At 45.6% G+C, this 16,388-nt stretch overlaps 1 protein-coding gene across 2 annotated transcripts in view; it reads left to right on the forward strand.

Annotated features, from left to right (window-relative positions):
• Nucleotides 1-16,388, forward strand: part of LOC135206959 (DNA-directed RNA polymerase I subunit RPA1-like) — a 38,952-nt gene that overhangs the window by 15,648 nt on the left and 6,916 nt on the right. The window lies entirely within an intron of this gene.

Genomic DNA, 16,388 nt, shown 5'->3' on the forward strand with positions numbered 1-16,388 from the left:
CAAAATTTGTTTTAATGTATGACACTTACCTGGCAGGTATATAGATAGCTATATTCTCTGTTCCACCTGGCAGAAATTTTCAAAACTCGCGGCAAACGCTAGTAACCTATTAGTAGTTCAGGCAACCGTTCCCAATTGGGCCAGATTTTCTCTGCCAGCCGAACCGGCAACATTGTTGGTGGTTCCCTGCTAGGATTTTCATTCTCGTTGCTGACTTTTCATGGATTTTTGGTATTGTACTTGGAAACGTTAGCTTGGCATTCGCTTTGGATTGTTCTTTAAATATGTTGGATACTGAAGTTTCGAAGTATGTTTAGAGTTGTGTAAAAGAGGGGTTGTAAGGTAAGGTTGCCGAAGGTTCTGCGGTCGACCCTCATACTATTTGTAAGAAAGTGTAGAGAGAATGTGTGTACTTGGAGAATAGGTGTTTTGAATGTGAGAATTTATCAGAGAAGGAGTGGAAGATATTTATGAAATATGTTGAAAGGCTTGAGAAAGATCGTGTAAGGAGATCTGTTTCTCGTAGCGAGAAGTCGAATTCTTCTAGCAAAAGGAGTGAATGTGTTTCCTCCCCAGCTTCTTCTAACGTAGAATTGGTAGTTCCTTCTCCCCAGGTATCTTCTGCGCCTACTGCTGTATCGGAGGAGGCGAACGATACACAGATTGTTAAGGTGTTCGCTGCCCTTGCGTCCATGGGCGACCAGATACAGCGACTTACGGATAAAGTTAGTGCTTTTGATGTCAGTGAAAGTCTGATCGTCTCTCTCGTGCTCCTAGACCTAGACCTCTGTCAAGCTCCCAGACCCAAGGGAGAAGGCATGTCGACAGTCGAAGGGAGGCGAGAGAGGTTTTATCGCGGTCAGGCGTCCCTTCGAACAGTCCTGTTGCAAGTTCCCAGGCTGTTGCAGTTCGCCGCAGAAAAGGCGTAACTGGGAAGTGTGCGTCCTCAGATGGTTCGACATCTGAGCGGGAACGTCGGTATGCAGTTGTGTCTCGTCCCCTTAAGAGGACTTTCAGGACATCGACCGCTCTCGAGAGACATGCTCAAGATCGTGAGGCTTGGAGTAGTCCGGAGGTTTTGTCTTCCTCGGAAGAAGGGGACGCAGTTCCGATCAAGAGGAAGAGGATCTTTCGTTCTAAAGAGGACTCAGTACGGCCTTCTCGTTCTTGGATTTCGATGAGAGAGACTCCTCCATCTTCTTGCTTGTCTTCCCCTCGTCTCTCGCCGTCGGGTAGAGTACAAAATCGCTCTCCGTTACGTCGCAGTCCTTCTCGTAATCCTCCTCCTTCGTCCTCTGCCATTCAGGAAGATAGTACGAAGGGTTTCTTAAGGGAAATGCAGTCTAAGCTGGCAGTTCTCGTTAAGTCTTGGGATGCTCCTTTGCAGGCATCTTCGAGGCGGAAGGACGATTTCCTTCCCGTTAAGTCTTCTAAGAAGACGGAAGACAAGGATGCGTTCGCCGAGGATGTAGGACGCACTGGCTCTACGAGGACGGGCGATCGCTTGGTTTTTCAGGACGCAGAACGCAGGAAGAAGATGGTTTCGGAAGAAGCAGGACGCAAACGTCAGGACTCGGATTCACTTGTGGACGCAAGACGCAGGCGGCAGGAAGCAGATGTGTCTACGATGGACGCAGGACGCAGGCGGCAGGACATCGATAGGCGGCAGGACGCCGATTCTTCGATAGCCGCAGGACGCAGGTGGCAGGACGTTATTCCGTCAGCGAAGCGTCAACACGACAGTGATCTGCAAGACATTTCTTCAGCAGAAGAGGATTTGGATTTTGTTGAGGAGAAGAATACGGAACCGTCTTCGGATTACAAGATTTTGACTTCACGTCTGCTTTCGATTTTTGAAGGTGAATTCAAACCAACGGCTCCTTTATCTCTCTTATCTCAGTTTTCCAAGACTAAGACTTCAAAGAAGTCCTCTTTCCTTTAGATGACTCTGTCGATTTTGGCGAAGAGGGCCCTTCAACGTGTGAATGACTGGATGAAGGATAAGAAAGAAGCGGGGAAATACTCTTTCGCTTTTCCACCAGCTAAGTTAGCATCGAAGTCAGGAGTATGGTACGCTACTGGAGAAAGTCTAGGCCTGGGAGTACCTGCCTCCTCCCAGGGGGACTTCTCCAGTATAGTGGACAGCTCACGCAGACAGGCATTGCAGTCTGCTAAGGTCTGGTGGACTTCGTCCGAGTTTGACCATCTTTTTAAAGGGATTTTTAGGACTTTCGAAGTCTTCAATTTTCTAGATTGGTCTTTGGGAGCACTGGCGAACTCCTTAGAAGAAGAAGATTCGCAGGATATGGAAGTGGCTAAGAGCATTATGTCCTGCATGGACAAGGCTCTGAGAGATGGAATGAATGAACTGGCTTCTTTGTTCACAGCAGGAGTACTGAAGAAGAGGTCGCTGTTGTGTTCTTTCGCTTCAAAAGGGGTTTCATGTATGACACTTACCTGGCAGGTATATATATAGCTATATTCTCTGTTCGCACTGGCAGAATTTTCAAAACTCGCGGCAACCGCTAGATCACTGGTAGTTCAGGTGATCGCCACCCCGCTCCCGTGGCGCTGGTGCTCGGAATCATTCCCATTTTCGTCAGATTTTTTTCTGCCACTGAACCGGCAACATCGTTGTTGGTTCCCTGCTAGAATTCGAAACTCGTTAGCTGACTTTCGCTGTACTTGGATGGTTTATTGGGTATCGTATTGGAAAGTTGGATTGGCAATCGCGATTGGAAGTTATTATAATGTCTGATTCTGGTATAGTATGAAAGAAGGGTGCAAGGTGAGACTGCCGAAAGCTTCGGTAGACCCTCACACAGTATGTAAGAAGTGTAGAGAGGTTTTGTGTACTTGGGATAATAGATGTAATGAGTGTGAAAGTTTAAATGAGAAGGAGTGGAAGACTTTCACAAAATATGTTGAGAGACTAGAAAAGGATAGAGTAAGAAGATCGGTGTCTCGGAGTGAGAGGTCAGGATCTTCTAGTAAGGCCTTGAATACTTCTGTTATTTCTCCCCCTTCTTCCCAAGTAGAAGTTGTTAATCCTTCTCCTCAGGTCTCTCCTGCGCCCGCTGCTGTTTCTGAGGATACTAATTATGTGAAAGTGTTTGCCGCCCTTGCGTCAATGGGCGATCAGATTCAGCGTCTTACAGACAAAGTGGGTACGTTTGAAAGTGTCAGTGTAGTGGAGGGGGCGGCTGATCGTCTCACTCGTGCTCCTAGACCTAGGCCTCTGCCAAGCTCCCAGACCCAAGGGAGAAGGCATGTCGACAGTCGAAGGGAGGAGAGAGGGGTTCCCTTACGATCAGTCGTCCCTTCAGGCAGTCCTGTTGCGTCCCAGGCTGCAGCAGTGCGTCATAGAAAAGGCGACACTGGGAAGTGTTTTTCCTCTACAGATAGTGCTGCGTCAGGCAGGTATGGACGTTATGCGGAAGTTTCGCGTCCTCTGAAGAGGACGCATAGACCTACGTCTTCTCAAGATGAGCGTTACCCTCAAGAACGGTGGAGTAGTCCCGAGATTTTCTCTTCTAGTGATGAGGAAGAGGTGGTTCCGATTAAAAGGAGGAGATCCTTTAAGTCAAGACAAGACGCAATACCTCATGTATACGACGGTCTCTGGAGGAGCCCTCCTTCTGAATACGGAGCAGTCTCTCCGATATCTTCTCCTTATCGTAGAACTCAAGATCGAGTTTCTCGTTTTGATGATCCGTCTCGTCGTCGTTCTCCGCTTGCTCAGACTTCCCGCCAGGAAGCAGAGACTAGGAACTTCCTTGAAGAGATGCAAGGAAGGTTAGCCGATTTTCTTGGCTTTGAAAGAGTTCAACGCGGTGATTCGCAACAAGGTGGTGCAAGTCAACGCAGACAATACCACAGCTCTGGCGTACATCCGCAAACAAGGAGGGACACATTCAATCTCTCTTTGCAAGTTGGCGGAGGAGATCCTTCTTTGGGCAGAGAAGGAAAACGTAACCCTTCTCACCAGATTCATTCAAGGGGAGAAGAATGTGAGAGCGGACCTGTTGAGCAGGGAAGGTCAACTTCTATCAACAGAATGGACTCTTCATTTAGAAGTATGCCAGAGTCTGTGGAAATTATGGGGTCGCCCAGTGGTGGACCTTGTTTGCGACAGCCAATGACAAAGAGTATTGACGACTTATTGCTCTCCAGTCCCAGACCGTCAAGCAGTCGCAGTAGCACGCCTTTCTTCTAGATTGGACGGGGCTAGACGTCTACGCCTTTCCCCCGTTCAAGCATTAGGAGGAGGTTTTGAAGAAGTTCAGGGAGATCAAAGGACAAGAATGACTCTCATAGCTCCATACTGGCCGGCCCGCCCAGATTGGTTCACAGAGGTACTGGAATGGACAATAGATGTAACCAAGGACACTTCCAGCAAGAGTAGATCTACTCAAAACAAGCCTCACTTCAACAGGTACCACAAGAACACCCACCCTCGCTCTGGGTCTGTTCTGACGCTTTCTTCAGGACTATCTATATCGAAAGAAAAGACTTGTCAGAGCGAGACGGTTTTCTAGAGAGGCGGCCAGAGCGGTGGCCGGAGCTAGAAGAGCCTCTACTATTAAGGTGTACCAGGCAAAGTGGGAAATCTTTCGCAAGTGGTGCAAGAGTCGGAAGATTTCTTCATCCAGTACCTCTGTGACCCAAATTGCCGACTTCCTTTTATACTTAAAGAAGGGAAATAAAAGTGTCAACTCAGACGATTAAAGGGTATCGGAGTATGTTGGCCTCAGTATTTAAACATAGAGGTCTAGATATTACAAATAACTAGATCTGAGAGACCTCATAAGGTCCTTTGGAACAAGGAAGGAGCTCCAATACAGAGCTCCTTCCTGGAATCTCGATGTGGTCCTGAAATTTTTAGGAACTAGTAAGTTCGAACCGATGATCAAGCTTCGTTGAGAGATATCTCGAAAAAGACCATCTTTTTGGTGGCCTTGGCCACAGCTAAAAGGGTGAGTGAGCTGCAAGCAATTAGCAAACATATTGGCTGGAAACATGACAAAGCGGTTTGCTCATTTCAGGAGGGGTTTCTTGGCCAAGAACGAGAATCCAGCTTCATCCATGGCCAAGGTCGTTTGAAATTATGGGTCTTTCAGATTTAGTAGGACAGGAACAAGAGAGAGTTCTTTGTCCAGTAAGGGCATTGCGCTATTATTTGGAGAAAACCAGTAAGATTAGAGGAACTTCAGAATCATGTGGTGCTCTGTGAAGGATCCTAGCAGAGCAATGACCAAAAATGCTATTGCCTTTTTCCTTAGGGAACTAATTAAAGAATCTCATATGTTATGCCAAGAAGAAAATTTCGGATCCTTAGGTTAAGGCGCACGAAGTGAGAGCAGTAGCTACTTCTTTGGCTTTTTAAAAAGAATATGGCCCTCAAAGATATAATTGAAACGACGTTTTGGAGGACTAATTCAGTGTTTTTGGCAAGTCATTACCTTAGAAACGTCAAAACAACGTTTGACAATTGTCAAACGTTGGGTCCATATGTATCCTCAGGAGCAGTATTGGGCAAAGGATTTTCCACCCCATAACTTACTAACATGCTAGGTATTTTAATGAAGTGGTGTTGTTTTCCGGTTTGTCTGAGAGGGTTTATTTCCTCTTCAGTCTGTGAAGTGTAGTGTGTTAGGTTTAGTTTTGTGTGTGGTTCAGGTGGTCTAACTTATCCTAGCATGAATGCCCGTGTAATGAGAGGGCTAGGGTTTGCTGTCAACAAAAATTGGTCCCGTCCAGTTGTCAGACCCTTGTATTTAGCTTCATCAACTAATAGGTCACGTCCTAGTTGGAAGCTACTAAGGTTTAGCAGGCTAAGAGGCAGGAATGCTGAAGTCAGCTACCTTAGCAGGTAAGGAATCTAAGAGTATTTTGAATTTTAAATTTTAAAACTCTTACAATGTTGCTGTCTTTGACCCACCTCCAAATGTGTCAATCAGCTATATATATACCTGCCAGGTAAGTGTCATACATGAAAATGATGTTATTATGATATAACAAAGTTTCATGTATACTTACCTGGCAGGTATATATAATTAAATTCCCACCCACCTCCCCTCAGGAGACAGGGTTCAGATCTGACGAAAATGGGAATGATTCCGAGCACCAGCGCCACGGGGATGCGGGGTGGTCGATCACCTGAACTACCAGTGATCTAGCGGTTGCTGCGAGTTTTGAAAATTCTGCCAGTGCGAACAGAGAATATAGCTATATATATACCTGCCAGGTAAGTATACATGAAACTTTGTTATATCATAATAACATCATTTTCAAACTCTCAGAAATCGGAGTTGCTGTTCTCTCCCCTTTCGAAACAACTGTTCCCTTCAGAGGTGATTAGGGATATAGCTCTCGCCCTTTCTCAGAAGGCCACTCAAGATCTTCTCTCGTCTTCAATTAAGAAGTTCTTACCATCCAAGTTGGTTAAGAAAACTCCAAAGGAATCAACAGCCCTTTCGAGGCAGAACGTTCGCTCGACCCGCCTTTAGAGGTAAGAGAGTACCCGCGAAAAGAGGAGCCAAGACCACCACTAAACAATGAGATCTCAGTCCTCCAGACGACAGTGGGAGCCAGACTTCAAGGTTTTTGGGAAGTTTGGCAGAACATGAAGGCAGATCCCTGGGCTGTCAATGTAGCTCGGGAAGGGTACAAGATTCCTTTCTTAAAGAGACCTCTTCTCGCAACATCTCCGAGAGCCCTCGGGGCAAATTACAACGATTTAGTGATGAAAACGGCTTTGTGGGAGCAAGTAGCTTCCATGCTAGAGGAAGGAGCCATAGAACCTGTTCTGGATCACGAATCTCCTGGATTTTACAACCGGTTGTTCCTGGTTGCAAAGTCCTTGGGAGGTTTGGAGGCCAGTTCTGACGTAAATCAACTGAATCTTTTCGTAGAAAAGACCAAGTTCACTATGGAGACGAACGATTCAGTGCTGGCAGCGGTACGTCCAGGGGACTGGATGGTGACCCGGCTGACTTACAAGACGCATACTTTTCATATTCCGGTTCATCCAGGAAGCAGGAAGTAGTAAGGTTTGTGATTCAGGACAGGGTCTTTCAGTTCAAGGGTCCTGTGCTTCGGCTGTTTGCACAGCCCACCCAAGTGTTCAGCGAGGATGATGTCCAATGTGGCGAGATGGTTGCACTTAAGAGGGATCAGAGTGTCTTTTTACCTGGACGACTGGTTGATAAGATCCCAATCAAGAAGTCAATGTCTGGAGGACTTGAATCAAACGTTGAACTTAGCAAAAGACCTAGGTCTTGTGGTAAACATGGGAAAGTCAATTGAATCCCCAACAACAGATAGTTTATTTGGGGATTCAGATATCGTCAGTGACTTTTCGGGCTTTTCCGTCCCCCGAAAGGCAAGCCCTATGCATTCGGAAGGTGCAGGACTTTCTAGAGAAAGACCGATGCTCAGCAAGAGAGTGGATGAGTCTACTGGGCACACTCTCTTCGCTAGAGAGGTTCATTTCTTTAGGAAGACTGCACATGAGACCTCTACAGTTTTTCCTGAAGGATTCATGGCCAAGAAAATTGCAACCGGATTCCTTCCAGTTTCTAATTCCTGCCGAAGTGAAGGAGGAATTAAAGTGGTGGCTAACTCCAGGCAGGTTAGCAAGAGGGATGTCGCTTCAGCAGAAGAGCCCAGACCTCATCTTGTATTCCGACGCGTCGGACGCGGGTTGGGGAGCGACATTAGGCCCTCAAGAGGTGTCGGGACTTTGGAGCAAGGAAGAAACAAGTTGGCACATAAACAGGAAGGAACTGATGGCAATTTTCTTGGCCTTGAAGCACTTCAGAGAGTTGATTCGAGACAAGGACAGTGCAGATCAACTCGGACAACACCACGGCTCTGGCATACATCCGCAAACAAGGAGGGACTCATTCTTTTCCCCTCTACAAGCTGGCAAAGGAAGTTCTGCTTTGGGCGGAAGAGGAAAACGTCGTGCTGCTCACCAGGTTTATACAGGGGGAGAAAAATGTGAGTGCGGACCTGTTGAGCAGAAGAGAACAACTTCTCCTGACAGAGTGACTTTGCACATGGAGGTTTGCCAGAGCCTGTGAAAGTTGTGGGGCCGTCTGGTAGTAGATCTTTTTGCGACAGCCAGAACAAAAAGATTACCAACCTATTGCTCTCCAGTTCCAGATCAGGAAGCCAGTGGCGGTCGACGCATTCTGATGGATTGGACAAACTTAGATGTTTACGCTTTTCCTCCATTCAAAGCTACTTGGGGAAAGTTATGAAGAAGTTCAGGGAGAGCCAAGGAACGAGGATGACCTTAATAGTACTCCGTTTTGGCCGGCCCAAAGTTGGTTCACAGAGTACTGGAATGGACAATAGATACGCCAAGAACTCTTCCTCTAAAGAGTAGATTTACTCAGGGGAACACATTCGACAGGTTTCACAAAGAATACCCTCGCTCTGGGTCTGACTGCGTTCAGACTATCGAAAGGTCTTGTCAGAGCGAGGGGATATTCTAGAGAGGTGGCCAGTGCAGTGGCTAGAGCCAGAAGAAACCTCCACAATTACAGTATATCAGTCGAAGTGGGAGAATTTCCGGAAGTGGTGTAAGAACAGGAAAGTGTCTTCATCCAGTACCTCTGTTACCCAAATCGCAGACTTCCTTCTATACTTGAGGAAGGATTTAGAATTGTCAGTGTCACAATCAAAGGCTATAAAAGTATGCTAACCTCAGTGTTTAGACACAGAGATCTAGACATCTCTAATAACTTAGACCTTAGAGATCTGTTAGGTCATTTGGTACCAAGAAACAACCCCAATGCAGGCCACCTGCTTGGAACCTCGATGTTGTCTTGAAGTATTTAACCTCTAGCAAATTCGAGCCTTTAGAGAAATCCTCTCTGAGAGATGTGCTAAGAAAACTATCTTTTTAGTCGCTTTGGCAACGGCTAAAAGAGCTAGTGAGCTTCAGGCCATATCGAAGAAGGTGGGATGGAGAAATGGCAACGCAGTGTGTTCAGTTCCAGGAAGTTTCTTGGCCAAGAATGAGAATCCGGCTAATCCTTGGCCAAGATCCTTGAAGTTTTGGGTCTTTCTGAGTTAGTGGGTCATGAGCAAGAAGAGTTCTCTGCCCAGTGAGAGCATTGCGATTTTATATGGAAAGAACAAGAGAGATCAGAGGGAATTCTGATGCTCTTTGGTGTTCAGTTAAAGACCCCAGTAGACCCATGACGAAGAACGCTCTAGCCTTCTTCGTGAGAGAGTTGATTAAGAGAAGCTCACATGTTGTGTGCAAGAAGCAGAGCTCTGGTGTTTTGAAAGTGAAGGCTCATGAAGTCAGGGCGTTGGCGACTTCATTGGTTTTTTAAAAAGAATTTAGCTCTCAAAGAAATTATTGAATCCACATATTGGAGAGCTAATTCAATATTTGCGTCTCATTATCTTAGGGATATCAGACAACCTTTGATAATTGTCAGACGCTAGGTCCCATACGTGTCCTCTGGTACAGTATTGGGCAAAGGATTTGTTACTACCCCATAACCTTCTTTTAAGCTAGTTGATTTTATTAGGTGATGTGTGTGTTTTTTGGTCGTCTGAGAAAAGTGTTGTGTACTTTTATCAGTCGTGTTAGTATTATCTTGGTGTGGTGTGTGTGTAGTTCAGGTAAATGATCTATTACTAGCTTGAATGCCGTGGCATAAGAGGGCTGTACGGTTCTGTCAACACATTGGTCACGTCCAGTTGTCAGTTCCAGTCTTAGCTTCTTCAACATACAGGACACTTCCTTGTTGAGAGCTCCTAAGGTTTAAGCAGGCTTAGAGGCAGGACCTATGAAGTCAGCTACCTTAGCAGGTAAGGAACCTAGAGTAAATGGATAATTTTAATTATTTATACTCTAATAATGTTGCTGTCTTTGACCTCCAAATGTGTCAATCAGCTATATATATACCTGCCAGGTAAGTGTCATACATTAAAATGAAGTTTTGTTCATGAAACTTACCTGACAGATATATATATAGCTGTATTCTCTGAAGTCCGACAGAATTTCAAAATTCGCGGCACACGCAGTGGGCGGCCAGGTGGTAGTACCCATTCCCGCCGCTGGAGGCGGATATCAGGAACTATTCCCATTTTCTATTCATATTTTTTTTCTGTCGCCGGTCGGTAAACAACTGTTTACAGACCTCCGCCTGAGGCTTTTGAAAACTTCATTAGCCGCTTAAGTATCCTAATTATTCTTTCGATTATTGACTTGGATTTGTGGCTAGGCATACGCTATCGTAAATTTTTTCATTGCATTTTGATGTCGAAGCTAGTTAGCCTAGTTTCAGACTTTGTTGGTCTGCTTGGGGTAAGGTGAAGCTACCGGAACTTTCGGTAGACACTCGCTTAGTATATATGGCGTTACATGTTTTCTTTGCATAAGTTCAATGTAATTAGTGTAATGTGTGACTGATTACGGAAGAAGTAGGATTCATGTACGCATTTTAGAGCGTGTTAGAATCAGGAGTTTTCCTCCACAGTAAACAGAAGTTAGAAATAATGAACCTTCTAACCTCCTGTAGATTTTATTTTGCCTAACCCTGTGGTATGGCTTTCGGGCCTAGAAGAAGTGTCTGCTAGAGGATTACATCAAGTAATCTTAGACTAAAGTGCTCACTCTCCAATCAGTGTTGTGAGTGTAGTGCCCCTTGTGTTGTGGAGGGGGCGTCAGATCGGCCCCATAATGCCTCTAGGCCTGGACCTCTGTCGGACTCCCAGGACTCAGGGAGAGGGCATGTCGAAAGCCGCAAGAGGGTACGGGGGCTCCCCACCGATCTGGCGTCCCTTCGGCAGAAAAAAAAAAAAAAGAACCTGTGACGCTTCCCAGGCTGCTAAAGATCGTGCACGTGCACGAATCTTGAAGGATTGCTTCTCGTCCTCCGAGGCGTCCTCCCCGCGCAAGGGTTGGAGCTCTCGGAAGGACTCGCGCCCTCTAAGAAGCTTTAGAGAAGAGGACGCTTCACGTCCTCTCTCGTTAGGAGGGAACGTCAGATCGGCCCCATAACGCCTCTAGGCCTAGACCTCTGTCGGACTCCCAGAAAACCAGGGAGAGGGCATGTCAAAAGACGAAGGAGGGTTACGGGTTTTTCATGCTGATCTGGCTTCCTTTCGGCAGGTCCTGTTGTCGCTTCCCAGGCTGCCGAAGATCGAGCACGTGCACGAATCTTGAAGGATTGTTTCTCGTCCTCCGAGGCATCCTCCCCACACAGGGGTTGGGGCTCTCGGAAGGACTCGCGCCCCTAAAGAAGCTTTAGAGAAGAGGACGCTTCACGTCCTCTCTCTCGTCACGAGAGGATGAAGAGTAAAGAGACCACATTTACCCATTTCGAAGAATGCACTGGCTCTTTTCCTAAGGGACATATTAAGGAGCTCATTCATCTTGCCAGAAGAGTGATTTGAGCATCCTGCGAGTGAACGCTCATTTATACATCATGTATACATTATTAAGGAGGCTCATTCATCTTGCCAGAAGAGTGATTTGAGCCTCCTGCGAGTGAACGCTCTTTATACATTATTAAGGAGGCTCATTCATCTTGCCAGAAGAGTGATTTGAGCCTCCTGCGAGTGAACGCTCATGAAGTTAGAGCTGTTTCAACCTCGCTAGCATTCCAAAAGAATTTGGTAATCAAGGACATTCTTGATTCCACCTTTTGGAGGAGCAACTCAGTTTTCGTCTCCTCTCCTCATGGCGCTAGACTGCTAGGCGTATACGTATGTACGTTCGCTTTACTTCGAAAAAAAAAAAGCAAGCTGATAAGTTTGACGTCCGCAAGCTGCTTTGCACAGTCAAACAACTTATGTCTCTGGTTCGCATAAGAAGGGCCAATTTAGACGTGAGCTAGCTTTTGGAGGTGCTCGACGTCCTATAAGTAGAGACATTCTCCAGGACGCTCGGCAAGCACCTTGCGAGGGTGTCTTTCGGACGCTCGGCGTTCCTTTGCTGAGTGCGTTTCTGGAGATGTTCTTTTGCATTACTAAGACGCAAGTTGTCGCACAGGCGGCCACTGTCTTTGTAAAAAGGTATGAAGGTCTTTAAGGCCCGTCTTGAAGACGAAAAGCCATACGTCTTCCTTTAGTGTTCACACACTTCAGGAGCACGTGCGGCTCTCCATGGAGACTCGCATGAGGACGTCCCTTGAAAATATTCAACGTCATACGCAAAACGGCGGTTCGTCATAACATTGAGATGTTGGCAAGGTCGCTCGCCAGGACGCCTCTTGGCGGGACTTGCATGCATCAGGGCGCTCAACGAGTTCCTCTCTGAAACGTCGTTCAGAAGACTTGGTGTTCTCTGCTCAGACACGCTCTTAGCTACGCAGGATGTTTTTTTTGAGGACGCTTTCCAGGACGCTTTTGAGGACGCTCGGCAGGACGCTTATGAGGACGCTTTTGTGCACATTCGCCAGGACGCTTCGGTGGAAGCTCGGCAGGACGCTTTGCGAGAGAAAGACTTGTAGAAGGCATTTTATTTGCTGTTCAGGACGTTTCTTAGGACGCTTGACGCTTTATAAACGCTCGTCAAGAGGAGGTTTTTTCAGGACTCTCCACAGGACATTCCTTTACAGAAATTTTTAAAAAGGATTCGGAGTTAGCGGAGAGACATACCCAAATTTTTTCTTCGATCCCCTCTTTCCTCTTCATCGATTTCTCTGAGAATCGGGAAGATTATATACTCGGATTCCTGGGTGACTTTCGGTCATGTTAAAGGGTTTTCCCCTATTGAGCGAAAGTGCTAATAGTTTTGTCAAGTAAGGACGTTTTCCCCACATTGTCAAGATACTAAACGTTTTTTGTCATTTAAGTGGGGGACCCCTCGGGGCCCTATAAAGGGGTAGTCTCATTGACATAGATTTTAGCGTTTTTATCGTTTAAGCGGATAACAACTCATTAACAAATTTCGGAAGAGTTCTCATTCATTTTCAGAGGCTCATCCGGGGAGTAGGAAAAAGACTTGTAGACTTAGATCCAGGAAGTCTTATGTCCAATATCATAAGAACATTGAACGGTCCTTTTCGATCCTCGGTTCTCTCTTGATGATCTCTATTCGAATATTACTCCCTTTTCTTGGCAAAGAGTCTTGGAAAAGAGTCAAGGAGTTCTTTTAAAAAGTCCTCATTCATTAGAACGTGGGACAGTCTTTTTTCATTTCTTTCTCTCTTCCTCGTCGAGGAAAGATGTAGTAGAGAATTCGATGTTCAAATTACTACAATACTTACGTAGTTTATCTTTGCGTCATTTGCTAACGCATGGGTCAAGTCATATACGCATATCGTATTTACCTCTGCGGATAGAAGCCGAAAGAACTGTTGTTCTAATGTATTTATTTTGACACTCCCTTCAACCATCCAAGAGTTTTCGGAGTAAGAATAACTATTCAGGTATTGTTACGACAGCACCAACTCAGATTCTGTATTTAGCAAATTTTGTTTCGTTTAAATATGCCTGCTTGAGAGTCCTTTTGCTCGATAATTTCATACCTATCCCTTCGTAAAAGGAGTAGCTGGCAACTCAGGCAGATAGTGCGAGATGATGAACAAGGCTGCTGTTACTGTGATCTACGCAGTACCGGCTAGCTCGGTGTCATGCGCGGTTGGTTGCGTCTCTCGCCCTACAATCATGGGATTTTAGCCTCGGGTGAGGAAATTTCTAGTAATCATGAATGAACATGCCTTCCGTTTACTTAGAAATTTCAACAAGATATCTCTTATACTTGTTCGGTGCGGGTTTACCGCACGGTAACAGAATTCTGTACGAATCTACCGCGGCATAGCACTATAATAAGCTCTCCTGCTTATGCAAAGCGCAGCCTTATTTAGGGAAGGAAGCAGGCTGCGAGTGAGGGAATGGATGAGTTTGCTGGGGACCATTTCCTCGCTGGAGAAGCTTGTTTTCCCTGAATAAACAGCAATTCAGACCTCTACAATTTTTCCTCACGAAGAAATTGGAATAACATCAAAGATCTTGTAATAATTCTAATTTTCTCTCAACGGCTTGAGGATCACCTCGGGTGATAGCGAGAGGGTGCCAGACATCCGAACAGAGGAATAGATGTTCTGGCACATTGCTGAAAGAATTGGAGCCAAAACCTTGGTCGGCTCTCCAGTTCCTCGAAGGATGAGTTTGGATCGAGTGGGCCCAAATCATCTCGGATAATTTCTCAGCTCTCTCATAGCTCAAGAAGAGGAGAATTAGTTTATGGGCTTGGGCACGGAACGTAACGATCCTCAAGAGGTTCGTTAAACTAGTGCACGTCCGTGCGGGTCTTCTCGATCGAAGGCAACAACTACTGACGTCTGAGTAATCCTCACTTAGAAGTATGTCGAAAGTGAGGAGAGACTGAGGGCGTCCTTTCGTTAAATTTTTTCGTAATATTGAAGACGAAGGAGCTTCCTCTTAAGTTGTTCCCTTATTCATGATCCTAGAGGATTAGCTTTAGTCACCACATGGTTGGCCTCAAGAGGGTGGATTCACAGAGGTCAGGTAATTCAGAGAATTGTCCAAAGACCCTTCCCGAGAGAATCGGTGTAATCTAACATCGTCACTTAGTGAAGTATCTAATATCTCTCCTCTCGGAGTCTGAAGGCGTTCAGACTATCGAGAAGCGATAAGATCTTCAAGACTATGGCAGTCTCTTGGCCAAGGCAAGCAGTGCTGCCTATTTTCAGTGTTTCAATCGGTGCGGGCCATTTCTGGAAGATAGTGAAGGGAAATGACTGTTCCTCCAACTCGACCTCTGTGAATTTCTTTATGGTTCTATCTTTCCGTATGAAGTATGAGATAAGATAGAAGTCCTAACTATTGTAGAATATGCAAAGTTGTTGACGGCCTCTAGGCTCAGAGATTCGGTTCTGTCAAACAACAAAGCTTCACGATCTTTGAGGTCTGGGGAGATCTTGAAATTCTCTGGATCGCAGGTTCCGGCATGGAACTTAGACGTAGTCTGAGTTTCTGATGCCAAAAGCATTTCGAACCTATCCTTTCTGCGAACTTAATACACGTGACCAGAAAGGCTAACATTCTAAACCGCTCTAGCCACGGCAAAGAGGGTTAGTGAGCTTTTAGCCATCATCAGAGGTTTTAGCTTTAAAGGACATAATGCGGTCTGTCCTCTAAGCCTTCCGTTCTTGATAAGAACGAAAACCTGTCTAACCCTTGACCCGAAGGCTTGGAGAACAAGGGTATGGCACAAATTATTGGGCAAGGGCATTAGAGAGTCCTGTGCCCTGTCGGGTCTCTCAAGTTTTTATCTTGATAAAACTATAGAAAGTCGAGGTCAACGGACAATCTGCGGTGTTCCGTAAAAGACCAGACTAGTTCATGTCCAAGAACACCCTGGCATTATAGTCAAGGAGTTCTTTTAAGAAGTCTCATTCGTTATGTTTGCATAAAGATTGAGATTTTTTCTTAATATGAATGCTCAAGAGGTGAGGGCGCGGCCTCGGAAGCATTTCAACAGGGCATGACACTCATAACATCCTGAGTGCCACGCTTTAGCGAAGCAACTCTGTGTTCGCTTCACACTCCCGACGGGATGTGAAGACGACATTTGAGATCTGTAAGTCGCTAGGACCATACATATCCGTAGATAATATTATAGGGGCAGCACAAAAGCAACACGAATCCTATCCTATAGAAAAGGGATAGGTGTGCTTTTAACTTTGAAGGGTTGGTCGCTTGAGGCGCGTTCCTTTTCTTTAGCCTAGAAGTTATGGAACTAACTTGATAGGTTAGGTCAGGTGGTGGTTTTTAGCTTCGTTGCCCTCAGAAAGTATGGTCATATGGTCTAGTCACATTGTGGTCACGCCCCCGTTGACAGATCATCTAGAGCGCACCAGCATTACAGGTCTCTACCTCGCTGGCAACTCTAGTAACGCAGAAGCAGACTTTGGTGACAGTAATCACGAAGTCGGCTATGCTAACAGGTGAGGAACCAAGATGTATATCATCGACTTAATTTAGTTTCCCAAAAAATCTATTCTGTCTCTTCCCACCATCCGAAGGTGGGATTCAGCTATATATATACTGTCAGGTAAGTTTCATGAACAAAATGTTATTGTTATAATACAATTAAGTTTGTTCATACTTACCTGGCAGATATATATAATTAAAGTTGCCCACCCACCTCCCCTCAGGAGACAGTGGCACTGATAAAATATGAATAGAAAATGGGAATAGTTCCTGATATCCGCCTCCCAGCGGCGGGAATGGGTACTACCACCTGGCCGCCCACTGCGTGTGCCGCGAATTTTGAAATTCTGTCGGACTTCGGAGAATACAGCTATATATATATCTGCCAGGTAAGTATGAACAAACTTAATTGTATATAACAATAACATTTTTATGTTAAAACAAAGTTTAAT

This window comes from Macrobrachium nipponense, chromosome 31, assembly GCF_015104395.2.
Source record: "Macrobrachium nipponense isolate FS-2020 chromosome 31, ASM1510439v2, whole genome shotgun sequence".
In the NCBI taxonomy this organism is placed as follows: Eukaryota; Metazoa; Arthropoda; class Malacostraca; order Decapoda; family Palaemonidae; genus Macrobrachium; species Macrobrachium nipponense.